We start from the raw sequence: 13,061 nt of genomic DNA, 5'->3' as shown, positions 1-13,061 counted from the left end.
TGTGATCACCAGCTTCTAATTATGATATTGCTGTCTATGTGGAAGAAAAGACACTGCTTAAGGGGTATGAGTGACCAGTCCTTTCAACAATCATGTTTCTTGTTGTAAATTAATGAACTGAAATCATGACTGCCAATCTTAGTCTCTGGGCTTGGCATATATGAGTCTGCCACTCAAGAAGGATCTACTTTCTTTCTGAGCCTGGGTGTCTGTGAGTGGGTCCTAACCCCTGTGACCACAAGGCCCCCACCAAAGTAACCACACTGCTCCATCACTGGTCATGCCCCTCCTTCTCTCTGGACTTTCTGACATTCCTCAAACGTCTAAATTTTCCTAGATGCAAGAGGGAAATTTTGTAGAAAATATAGAAGGGTGTGATGTAAATGGAGTGTATGTGTTCACTGCCCCTGAGATGAACTATATTTCTCTTGAAGAGGAGGGGGATAACCCTTCCACATGATATCAAACATATTAAAATGTATCTATAGACCACTTAAGTATGATTTTTACTAAAAGTTTTTGAAAACATTTTAATAATTTTGTTTTTGAAATTATTTACATATAAGTCATACATTCATTTTGGCTATGCTTTCTTTTCAATTACAGTATACATTCTAGAAAAAAACTCTATATTAAAATTGCTTAATTAGTAATAACTTTTATGGATATAAAAATTTTATAGATTTCACAATGAATGAGGTTCATGATTTTTTATTTCTAGACCTTTCAATATTTATAGATTTCAATTTTACCCAATTTTATTTTGGAGCTGACATACTTACAGAAAGACATCTATTTATCTCTGATTCATTTTGTTGACTTTTTAAAAAAAGTTGACGTTTATTTATTATTGAGAGAGAGAGACAGAGCATGAGCAGGGGAGGGGCAGAGAGGGGGAGACACAGAATCTGAAGCAGGCTCCAGGCTCTGAGCTGTCAGCACAGAGCCCGATGCTGGGCTCCAACTGCAAGATCATGAACTGAGCTGAAGTTGGATGTTTAACCAACTGAGCCACCCAGGTGCCCCTAAACATTTTGTTGACTCTTCCAAAGCTCATAAGCCTCAGTCACATTGCCTATATAGTGTGTAAAACGGCCAGGTCTTCAAGGATACTTTGGCTGAAGACTCCCTCCAAAGCCCAGCCAACCTCTTCCACTAGTACTTTGCATTCATATGGAGGGCAGGTGCACCACTGCTACCCCCTGGTGGTGGTGAGAACTAATACCTCTAAAGGAGCTTCTGCAGGCAATCAGATTTTGCTGGAATGAAAGATGGTACCAGAAATTAGGACAGGTTCAGTCAGTAGTATGACACTGGGCACATTTCCTGAAGGAAGTGGCCCTGAAAATTTCAGTAGTGACCCACCCCAAGCTGCTCTGAGCTATAAGGTTGAGTGTAGGTGTATGTATGTGTGTGTTTGTTGGGGGGGGGGGGTGCCCTTCACAGAGCCACTCCCAGTGACAAATGGGCTCCTGCTCTGATTTGGGGCAGGTCCTTCTCTGATCCCCCTGTAGAGCTAGGTCTCTTGACAGGGCTTTGGCTCCATTGCACAGGGATGGCCTTATAGGTGCCTAAAATTATTTTACCTGGGAAAGGGCATTTTAGGAGCAGTCCCTGTGGAGAGGCAGGAAGGTAGATATCCTGGGGTTGTCCCTCAAGGCAGGAAACAGAAATTTGTACCTTCTCCTTGGGGCCCTGAGACCAAGATGGTGGCCGACCTTTGTCCTGGCCACTTATAGGAACACCAAATTCATCTCCCAGGATGGATGTAGACCACTCAGCTGTGTGTGGAGCGTCCTCAGTGCTCCCCATTTATACATAAGCTGTAAGTAATGAATGGTAGTTCCCTTCTGTACATCTCTGGGAAGTGGGCAGAGTTTGAGGTGGAAGGGAAACCTCCTATTCTGACATATTTCCATGTAACAGAGGGATAAAATTAAGAAACTAAAGTAGCCAAATGGCTTTGCCTCTATTGTGTCTGACTGGAAAGAGGCTTGCAGTTCTTGTAGACAAGTTGAGAATTAGGGCTGGGCCTGTTGACAGATAAGGCCTAAACTCTCAAAGCAGCATCACCTCCTACCATGGCTGAAAGTGTTCCCTGAAACTTCTCCTTACAACACTGAGCAGATCTCCAGGGGGAAGAGGCTCCTCATTCTAGGGTGCTATCAGGATTGCTGAGGCAGTTTTGAGGCTATGGCTCTGGGGTGACATGTGGAGGGAACACTGGTTCTAGTTTATCTGGGGTTCTCTGGAGAAGAGCTAACATCCCAAAGATAACAAAATGGGGCCAACTTGAAGAGGCCTGCCTGTTGGAGAAGTGTCATGGGGCCAATACAGTAATCCATACCATATTAAGTCTTCACTCTCCTGTCTAGAAAAGAAAATAAACCAGTCGTGGTAACCAGCCAGCCACATGCTACTCTGAACACAGGGTTTTGCCTGGACTTTGTATAATCCTGTACAGAGCAGTCACAAGTTTAGTCAATGCATGTCTTTAAATGTCCTAAGCAAAGTAAAAAATCCTTTTTTAAATTAAGAAAATTTAGTTACAAACCATTATATGCTTGTCATGAAGAAATCATAAAAGACACAAGTACAAAAGACACCAATAATACTCTTGCCCAGAGATAACCACTGCTATCTAATCCCTTCCAGATCTTCTATATGCAAATTACCATATAAATATCTACCGAAAATGTATGTCTATTATTACATATGCAAATATATATGCAATCTATAAATTATACTATGTAAAACATAAATTATACAGCTATATGTAACGCATATAAATTATACTTGTATCAAACTATATATGTATGTATACAAACATGAATGGTTGCAAAATAGCTTCCATGAACTATCTCCAGTGATTTAGAGTATCCCATGTTAGTAGACTTTGGTGGTTGAGACTGTATGCTATGGTAACAGGTTGCCAGGGTTCAAACCTCAGCTGCACACCTTACAAGAAGTGTGCCTTTGATACAGATATGTCTATATTAGTTATCTTACCTGTAAAATAAATAGTGGTATCTCCTCATAGTTAGTAGTTATGAGGACAGATAAATCTTTACATATAAAAGTATATGTATGCCTGGCACATACACGGCATGGCCAGCACTCAAAAAACATTAAGAACTAAATGAAGCATGCTTTAAGACCAGTCATTTAGAAAGCAAAGAATGTTTGAAGAAGGAGAAGATACATATGGTCCTAATCAGCCTGACCTTGGCCCAGTATAGATTCTCAGGGTCTGGGCTTTCTTCTCATGAAAATATAATTGTGGCTTTTAGCAGCTGCTCTGGACCACAGCTCATTTCACAGGTCATTTCTCTCTCAAAGAAAACCTAAGGATTAGGGCTGAATGTTTGAGTATTAACTATCAATGTACCCATATAACACTAACCCTCCCCTCTGTCTCTCAAGCCCCTTATGTATCAGGACAAAATCAGTTTCTCACTGCTTCACCCTCTCACTCTTTAAAGATAATTAGGCTGTTACCTAAGAAGAAGGTAGGGAGTATATCTCTAAGTGGCTTATTTTTCCACAAGACTCGGGCAGTGGAATGGAGGGTGTGTGTGGCATAGTCAACCCTTAGTGCCTCAACTCTTGCATCTGACTTAGAGAAGCACATTTAACAAATTAGAACAATTCAGGCCACATTGACTGGAAAAATAAATCTTCATTTTATGATACATTTCATCCCATATCATGAAATATTCCTTGTTTGATTCCTATTTTTTTCTTCCAAGGGAAAGTCACCAACCCCAGAGGAAAATTCCTATAAACATGCTGGAATCTACCATATCTTTTAATTCTAATTCCAAATCTAAATAACCATAAATAATAAAAATGGAATGCTATGCTGTGATACATTTGTATATTACTACAAATCTACTGAGCACCAATTTTGTGCCTGGCATATTATAAAATAAGCCAGACCTAAGTCCCACCATCAAGGAGTTAACATAAAACTAATAGATACAATGGAAAGTATTGAAATAACCAAGGAATCTTAGCTCAGAGTTCAGAAGTCCCTGCTCTCTGCTTGGGGACCCCAAAATGAACCTTAGCCTTGTTACGATTCCAGGTGTTTCTGCCACAGCTATCACCAACCCTGAAAATGGCTATTTGAGCCTCAATCTCTGGTGCAGAAAGATGTATTTGTAATGGAACTCTACTCACCATGACTGTGACCTCCCCCTCCCCAAACCCCCTCTGTCATTTCAATAAGCATCTTTTCCACTGCCTGCCACTCACAATAAATACATAGTTGCCCTTATAAAACAGAGGACTAAAATCCACTTCTCTTTTCCATGATACACCAGACAGGAACTCACTGCTCTAATTACCATCTACTTCATGATAAGATCGGTAGCCATACCAATGGTTGAAGTGTTTGTGTTATGAATGGTTGTTATAAATTTAATTACACCTCCTTACCCAAATCAATGAAAGATTAAATCACACCTTAACATAACATATTATTTTTCTTGAAATTTAGCAGCAATGCAGTAACCTGCACCACAGGTTTATGGTTTTTCCATCCATGACCTGGTCTTTCTCACCTAGCTGGTTCTGGCCTCTGCCTCCCCTCTAGAATTTTGCCATCTGAATAAGCTGCTGATGACTCTGCTCTACGACCTTACATAAGCACCTCACCTACGTTGACACGGGGCCTGCAGGTGGCTCTGCTGCAATTTGTGGCATCTGTTGAAAGCAGGCAGCTTATCCAGCTCAGTGGCATGCCACAAGTGCTAAATCCACACCCCTTCACAGAGGAATTTGTCTGTCCCCCAAATGGAGGCATCTTTCATTCCCCTCACACAGAATGACAACCCTCACCTCTCCCTGCACCTAGGAACTAACAATAAAATTTGTCTATACCAAACTTTTTCAGGTTTCTTTTTTTATTGGAGTATAACTTCCATAAATGTTATATTAGTTTCAGGGGTACAAGATACTGATCCCACGATTCTCTATATTACTCAGTGCTTACCATGGTAAGTGTGGTGACCATCTGTCACCAGGCAACATTATTACAATATTCTTGACTATATTCCCTGTGCTGTACTTTCATCTCCATGACTTATTTTGTAACTGAAAGTTTGTACCTCTTCATCTCCTTTATCTATTTTGTCCACCCCCCACCCCCCTCCCCTCTGCAACCACCAGTTTGTTCTCTGTATTTAAGAGTCTGGTTTTCTTGTTTGTTTGTTCGTTTTACTTTGCAACATTGCCCACCTTCTCTGTTCCTTCTGTAGCTTGGGACTCTGGTGTTCTCCTGAGAGCATCGTGTTGTAGTGAAAAGCTGCCAATGCCAGGCCAGGTGTCAGAATGTCAGACATTCTGGGCTGAATCCTGGCTCTGCCACCTACCATCTGCATAACTTTGGCACTGAAACTCTTTATGAGCTTCAGGTTCCTCACTGGAAAATGAGGATCGCATTTCCCTCACACAGTTGTTGTAGGTTAATACTATGTGTACAGTAACTTTCATGTAGAGATGTTTGATCAACATGGGTGCCCTCTGCTCCCCTCTGCCATATCCACCTATCCCTATCACCTGCACCAGCCTGCCTGACTTCCCCACACCGGAAACTGCCACCTTCTGTTCTTTTCTTCTAATCATATTTCCCAGATCCTCTTTTGAACCTGTGTACCTACAACCTCAGCTTGGTAAGATCCTTGGGAAGCCAGGACCACAACTATATTGTTGATGGGTCAGTTACCTAGAATGCCAGGTTACAAAAAGAATAATTCATTTTTAAATAAATGATAGTAAGATGGGCTTACACACTACTAGAGGGGTAGAAAATTGGAACCAACTTTATAAAATAAATTTATAAATATACAACAGGAGCTTTAAAAATGTTCATACTTTTTGATGCAATGATTTCATCTCTAGGGATTAATCATATTAAAGAAATAATCAGATATCTTCATTTATTTGTATATAGGATGTTTGTTACATTGTTGTAATAGTTAAAAATTGGAAATAATCAAAAGATCTAAGAATAGGACACCAAAATAATGGAGTAAATACCAGGCAGTCATTAAAAATCAGGTTTTGAAAGAGTTTATAATGACATTGGAAAATTCTCACAATTTGATACAAATTAGGAGTATATTAACAAATTTTAAAACACATAAAACATAATATAAAAACAGGGAGGGGGACAAAACAGAAGAGACTCATAAATATGGAGAACAAACTGAGGTTTACTGGAGGGGTTGTGGGGGGGGGGTGCTAAATGGGTAAGGGGCACTAAGGAATCTACTCCTGAAATCATTGTTTCACTATATGCTAACTAATTTGGATGTAAATTTTAAAAAATAAAAAATAAAATTAAAAAAATAAAATAAAATTAAATTAAATTAAACTTTAAAGACAATAAAAAAAAAACACATAAAACACAGAATTACCATATGATCCAGCAATTTCCACTTTTGGGCATATACCCAAATGGAGTAAAGGCAGGGACCAAACATATTGGTAACTCATGTTCATGGCATCCTTACTCACAATAGTCAAAAGGTGGAAGCAACTCAAGTATCCATCAACAGATGAACTGATAAACAGAATGTGGTATATACACAGACAATGGAATATTATTCGGCCAAAGGAAGAAAATTTGGGGGGGGGGGAGCTTTTTTATTGAAGTATAGTTGACCTCCAACGTTATTAATGTTTCTGGTGTACGAGAGTGTGACGTGACAATTAAATCCATTACACAGTGCTCACCACAGTAAGTGTTATCCCCGTCTGTCCCCTTACAACACCGTTATAATATTACTGACCATATTCCCTATGCTGTACTTTTCATCTCTGAGATTTATTTATTTTATAAATGGAAATGTGTACTTCTTCATCCCCTTTATCTATTTTGCCTATCCCCCAACCCCTTCCCCTCTCCAACCACCAGTTTGTTCTCTGTATTTAAGTCTGTTTCTGGTTTTTGGTGGTTTGGTTGGTTTGGTTTGGTTTGGTTCCACATATAAGTGAAATCACATGGTATTTGTCTTCAAAGGAAGGAAATGTTGACACATGCTACAACATGAATAAACCTGGAGGACATTATGTTAAGTGACATAAGCCAGTCACAAAAGGACAAGTACTGTACTGTATGGTTTCACTTGTATGAGGAACCCAGTGTAGTCAAATTCATAGAGACAGAAAGTAAAATAGTGGTTGCCAGGGGCTGGAAAGAGAATGGGGAATTAGTGTTTAATGGGGACACAATTTCAGTTTGGAAAGATGAAAAACTTCTGGTGGCAGACAGTGGTGATGGTTGCATAACAGTGTGGGTGTACTTAATGCCATAGAACTGGACACATAAAATGGTTAAAATGGTAAATTTCATGTACATATTTTACTACAATAAAAATATACATATTATATATACATACACACAATACACAGACATATGCATACATAAATGAAACACTGAAGGCTATAAGCCAAATGTTAGCAGTAAATTGTGAAGTCTGAATCATGAAATTTTAAGAGATTTTTGCTGTTTTTCTTTGTATTTTTCTGCATTTTACCATTTTCCTGTTATTAACATGTATTACTTTTATTTTTTTAATGTTTATTTTTGAGAGAGAGAGAGAGACAGAGTGCAAGTAGGGGAGGGGAAGAAAGAGAGAGAGACACAGAATCTGAAGCAGGCTCCAGGCTCTGAGCTGTCAGCACAGAGCCCGACACAGGGGCTTGAACTCACAAACCACAAGATTCTGACCCGAGCAGAAGTCAGAAATTTAACTGACTTAGCCACCCAGGCACCCCTGAACATGTATTACTTTTATAGTCAGAAAAAAAAAAAAAGTCTGTTTCTTTAAATCCATTTGAGCTTCCTTGAACTTGCTCTTTGCTTTGGCCAAGGTAGAGGCTGGGCCTGTGGGAGAGTTTCTCCTTTCCAAGCCATGCCCTAAGCCTTCACAAGGCAGTCTCAGGCTTGCAGCGCTCAGAATCTCTCGTCCACACACAGCCATTGTTGGAAAGCATTTATAAGGTGTCTTTGAATTTACGCCTGTTTTCATGAGGGATTCCTCCCAATGGTCCCAGAAGCTATGATGGGATTATTCCCCTTGACTTACAGCCAGGAAAAGCATGTAGAGATTTTGTGTGGCAGCAGCACAATGCAGTGGGAAATGTGCCACAGAAGAAGCCAGCCATCAGAACTCTACAGTGTGACCATTGGCAGACATACCCACTTGCTAGCAGTTCCTTTCTTCATGGATCAGATGACCATGACCCAATCCTTCAAACCAAGCCCACAATGAACTTGCCAAGGGAGATGCCCAGACCCTGAGGGTCACTAGCAGTCATGGCTTCAAACGTGCTTCTAAAACTATAGTCAGGATTCACGTGTAACCTTTAGCATTTTTCATATGGGTCCTCAACAGTGCTGAGTAGTCACACAGTCTTCTGTCCTATGTGATTAATGAACCCCAATCATTTGTGACTAAATGGATCTCAAGAAATACAATCAGGACCTATGTGTACAGAGCACCTCACAGGCCCTGTTTAGAAGACACCACTGGTTCCCCTTTGACCTTAGAACACATTCTAAATAAGGACTTTATTCTGATAAAGTTTCACAAGGCCCTCCCAGGCCTGATCTCTGTCCTCCTTTGCCAAACTCAGCTTTTGCTGTGCTTTACCTCTGCTTTGTCCTCTTTAGTATATCTTATCCCCTGGCTATATCAGGCTTCCAGAAACTCCCTTAACACACCAGGCCCTTTGCATATGCTGGTCCATCTTGCTCCAGCTGGTGAACCTGATATCCTTCAAGACTCAGCACACATAATAGTAAACATTATCACTCCGTTACAAGGTTACTAACACTGTTCTAAGTGTCTTACCTGTAATAACTGATTTTTTTCTTTTACACAACCAGGTTCTGAACAGGTTTTGTTTTTTTTTTTTTTTTCTGTTGCCTAACTTCCCTATTTTCCTGCCTGTTTTCTTTTCTTTTTTTTTTTTAATTTTTTTTAACATTTATTCACCTTTGAGAGACAGAGAGAGGCACAGCGTGAGCAGGGGAGAGGCAGAGAGAGGGAGACACAGAATCTGAAGCAGACTCCAGGCTCTGAGCTGTCAGCACAGAGCCCAACATGGGGCTTGAACCCACGAACTGTTGAGACCATGACCTGAGCCAAAGTCGGACACTTAACAGACTGAGGCCCCAGATGCCCCAATTTCCTGCCTGTTTTCTTAACACAGTCTTTAGCCTTCTAATTGATTCTATAAACCACTAGATATCCTTCCTATAAAATACTATTCTTCCTAAGAATAGTAGAGGCAGAGGTGATTAGAGCCCATAATCTTATCTTATAAGACATCTATCAAGCAAACCTTTGTTGGATGTCACTAATTCCAGGCACTGTGCTACTGTGGACAGGCAAGTGGAACAAAAGGCTTCAATTCTGCTCTTGAGGAGCTCACTCTGTCTGAGGAAAAAAAAAAAGAAAAGACAAATAAACAAGAATGCAAGGTAATTAAAGGTACAAGGTGAATACCTATGAAAGTATAACTTAGCTCTATGGGAAGCCAGATGGGGACTCAGAGAAAGTTTCACAGAGGAGATGACATAAAGAGATAACACAGCAGCAGTGGCCACAGTGGGCTCTGGAGCCAGATGGCCTAGCTTCAAATTCTTCATCTTCCACACATTGGATATGTAACCGTGGGCAAGTTAGTTAATGCTTTGGCCCTCAATTGCTTCATCTATAAGAATATCTACTTAGTCATCTCTGCATCCAGCTCAGTACCTGAGGTCTATCTGTGGAACGAGCTCCTGGGACTGGTTCCGGCATGATCTATTTTCCCTCCAATTTCATTCTGCAGTGAAAAACAGTCTCAAGCCCAAGTCTCAACTTCAGTTGCTAGTTTATTGATGGTTCTTCCCCTGGCTGGAAGGATCATTCTTTCAGTCCTGGACCTGGATTATGTCTCAGCCCTTCCTTGCTGTTTTCTAACTTGAGCTGTACTTTAAGGTTAGGCTAACAATTCAGGCTTAGCATTCTTATTCAATGAAGAAGAAAAATCCCTCTGAGTCCAAGATCCATTCTCTGAACTTATTCCAAATAGGTTCAAAGCCACCAATGCTGGGTTTTATTCCTTCTAGATTCTCCCTAAAAGCAGCCTTACTTAACCAAGCAGCCCAATACAGTAAAAAATCTTAGTCTTTTAGTGTCAAGACATTTGGGTTTAAATCACAGCTCCACCTCTGACAGGCAAGTTACTTCTTCAAGCCTTCAAATCTATTTCATAGGGTTATTTCAATGCTGAAAAAAGGAAGATATGTAACAGAACTCTGGTTGAGTCCCTTCCCTTAGTTTCTTCCTTTTATTTTCTATATTCCCATTTTTAAATTTCTTCTGGTGGTCACATCTATAGCCATTTATATTCCCACCTATTGTTCCAATTTCTCTTTCAACTTTTTTTTCTAAAAGTTCTATCTTGCAAGATAGTTTCTAAGGCTACTTCCTTGGGCATACTTTGTATAAAAGCCATGTTCTTTATTCATTCCATTTTAACTCAATAAAATTATTTTCATTTCTAATTTAAATGTATGTCATTGTACTTCAGGGCATCTGACAAGATCCCTGGCAAAAGGACACTTGGAAACATAAACAATTATGTAATTTCCAAGATAAAATATGGTGATTGATGAAACAGTATCTTTCTTGAGAAAGCTTATGTATCATAGTAGCATTCTATCCACATCCTATTCTAATTAACATCTTATTAATTATTTGGATTCATCAAACTTGCAGATGGCAGAAAGCTAAAGAAGATGATAAACATCTTCAAGTCAGTACTAGCTCCAAAAAACAAAAATAATCTTAGCAGGTTGTATTGATGGGCTGAATAAAACAAGATGTTAAGGGGGAAAATGTAAAGTTCTTTCCTTGAGTCCAAAAAACCCCAAGATCACAAGTGTAGGATAAGACTGAATTGGTTGACCAGTAGTCCATCTCCCACAATCAACTTGGTATGATTTCATATTGTTATATAATTGCCAAAAAATGGATACAATCTTAGGATGCATTAGAAGTCTAGCTTTATACTAATAGTCTATCTTAGGCAGCTAGACTACATCTTTTGAACTGAATTTCGCTAAGAATGACACATTTTAAAAAAGATATTAGTGAGGAAAAGGCTTCTGGGAAGATGGCAGCGTAGGAGGATGCTGAGCTCACTGCGTCCTGCAGTTCACTTAGATTCCACCCACACCTGCCTAAATAACCCAGAAAATCGCCAGAAGACTAGCAGAATGGATTCTCCAGAGCCAAGCATAGACGAGAGGTCCACAGAAGAGGGTAGGAAGGGCGGCGAGGTGGTGCACACTACACGGACTGGCGGGAGGGAGTCGGGGTGGAGGGGCAGCCTGCCGGCAAAGCAGAGCCCCTGAGTCTGGCTTGCAAAAGCGGAGAGGCCTGACAGAGTGTGTTCGGACAGCAAGTGGGACTTAACATCTGGAAGGTTATAAGTTAACAGCTCTGCTTGGAGAGCGGGAGCGCTGGAGGACAATGGGAGGGAGAGTTGTTGAGCCCCTGATGACAGAGCGCAGCTTGGTGGGGAACAAAGGTGCTCACCAGTGCCATCTCCCTCACCCATCCCCCAGACAAAATCACAAAGGGAACCGGTTCCTGCCAGGGAACTGGCTTGCACCACTCAAACACCCAATGCTGTGCTTCTGAGGATCCATCCCTCCAGTGGCGGGTCTGACTCCCTCCTGGTGCCGCAGGGCCCCTCCCAAAGCGGATCACCAAAGGAAAAGAGAGCTGAGCCTGCCCCTCCCACCCCTGTGCACCCTGCGGATCCACCCCAGCTAATACGCCAGATCCCCAACACCACAAGCCTGGAAATCTGCAAGTAGCCCAGACGGGCCACGCCACCCCACAGTGAATCCCGCCCCTAGGAGAGGGGAAGAGAAAGTACACACCAGTCTGACTGTGGCCCCAGCAGTGGGCTGGGGGCAGACATCAGGTCTGACTGCAGCCCCACCCACCAACACAAGTTATTCCAGACAACACAGGGGAAGTGCCACGCAGTCCCACACCACTCCAGGGACTATCCAAAATGACAAAATGGAAGAATTCCCCTCAGAAAAACGTCCAGGAAATAACAACAGCTAACGAACTGATCAAAAACGATTTAAATAATATAACAGAAAGTGAATTTAGAATAATAGTCATAAAATTAATCGCTGGGCTTGAAAACAGTATAGAGGACAGCAGAGAATCTACTGCTACAGAGATCAAGGGACTAAGGAACAGCCAGGAGGAGCTAAAAAATGCTATTAGCGAGCTGCAAAATAAAATGGAGACGACACAGCTCAGATTAAAGAGGCAGAGGAGAGAATAGGTGAACTAGAAGATAAAATTATGGAAAAAGAAGAAGCTGAGAAAAAGAGAGATAAAAAAATCCAGGAGTATGAGGGGAAAATTAGAGAACTAAGTGATGCACTAAAGAGAAATAATTTACGTATAATTGGTATTCCAGAGGAGGAAGAGAGAGGGAAAAGGTGCTGAAGGTATACTTGAAGAAATAATAGCTGAGAACTTCCTGGATCTGGGGAAGGAAAAAGGCATTGAAATCCAAGAGGCACAGAGAACTCCCTTCAGACATAACTTGAATCGATCTTCTGCATGACATATCATAGTGAAACTGGAAAATACAATAAACAGAAAATTCTGAAAGCAGCTAGGGATAAATGTGCTCTACCATATAAAGGGAGACCTATAAGACTCGTGACCAATCTCTCTACTGAAACTTGACAGGCCAGAAATGAATGGCAGGAGATCTTCAATGTGATGAACAGAAAAAATATGCAGCCGAGAATCCTTTATCCAGCAAGTCTGTCATTTAGAATAGAAGGAGAGATAAAGGTCTTCCCAAACAAACAAAAACTGAAGGAATTCATCACCACTAAACCAGTCCTACAAGACATCCTAAGGGGGATCCTGTGAGACAAAGTACCAGAGACATCGCTACAAGCATGAAACCTACAGACATCACAATGACTCTAAACTCATATCTTTCTATAATAA

The sequence above is a fragment of the Panthera leo genome, chromosome C1 (assembly GCF_018350215.1).
Source record: "Panthera leo isolate Ple1 chromosome C1, P.leo_Ple1_pat1.1, whole genome shotgun sequence".
In the NCBI taxonomy this organism is placed as follows: Eukaryota; Metazoa; Chordata; class Mammalia; order Carnivora; family Felidae; genus Panthera; species Panthera leo.
The sequence above is the reverse complement of the archived record's forward strand: the minus strand, read 5'-3'. Positions refer to the sequence as shown.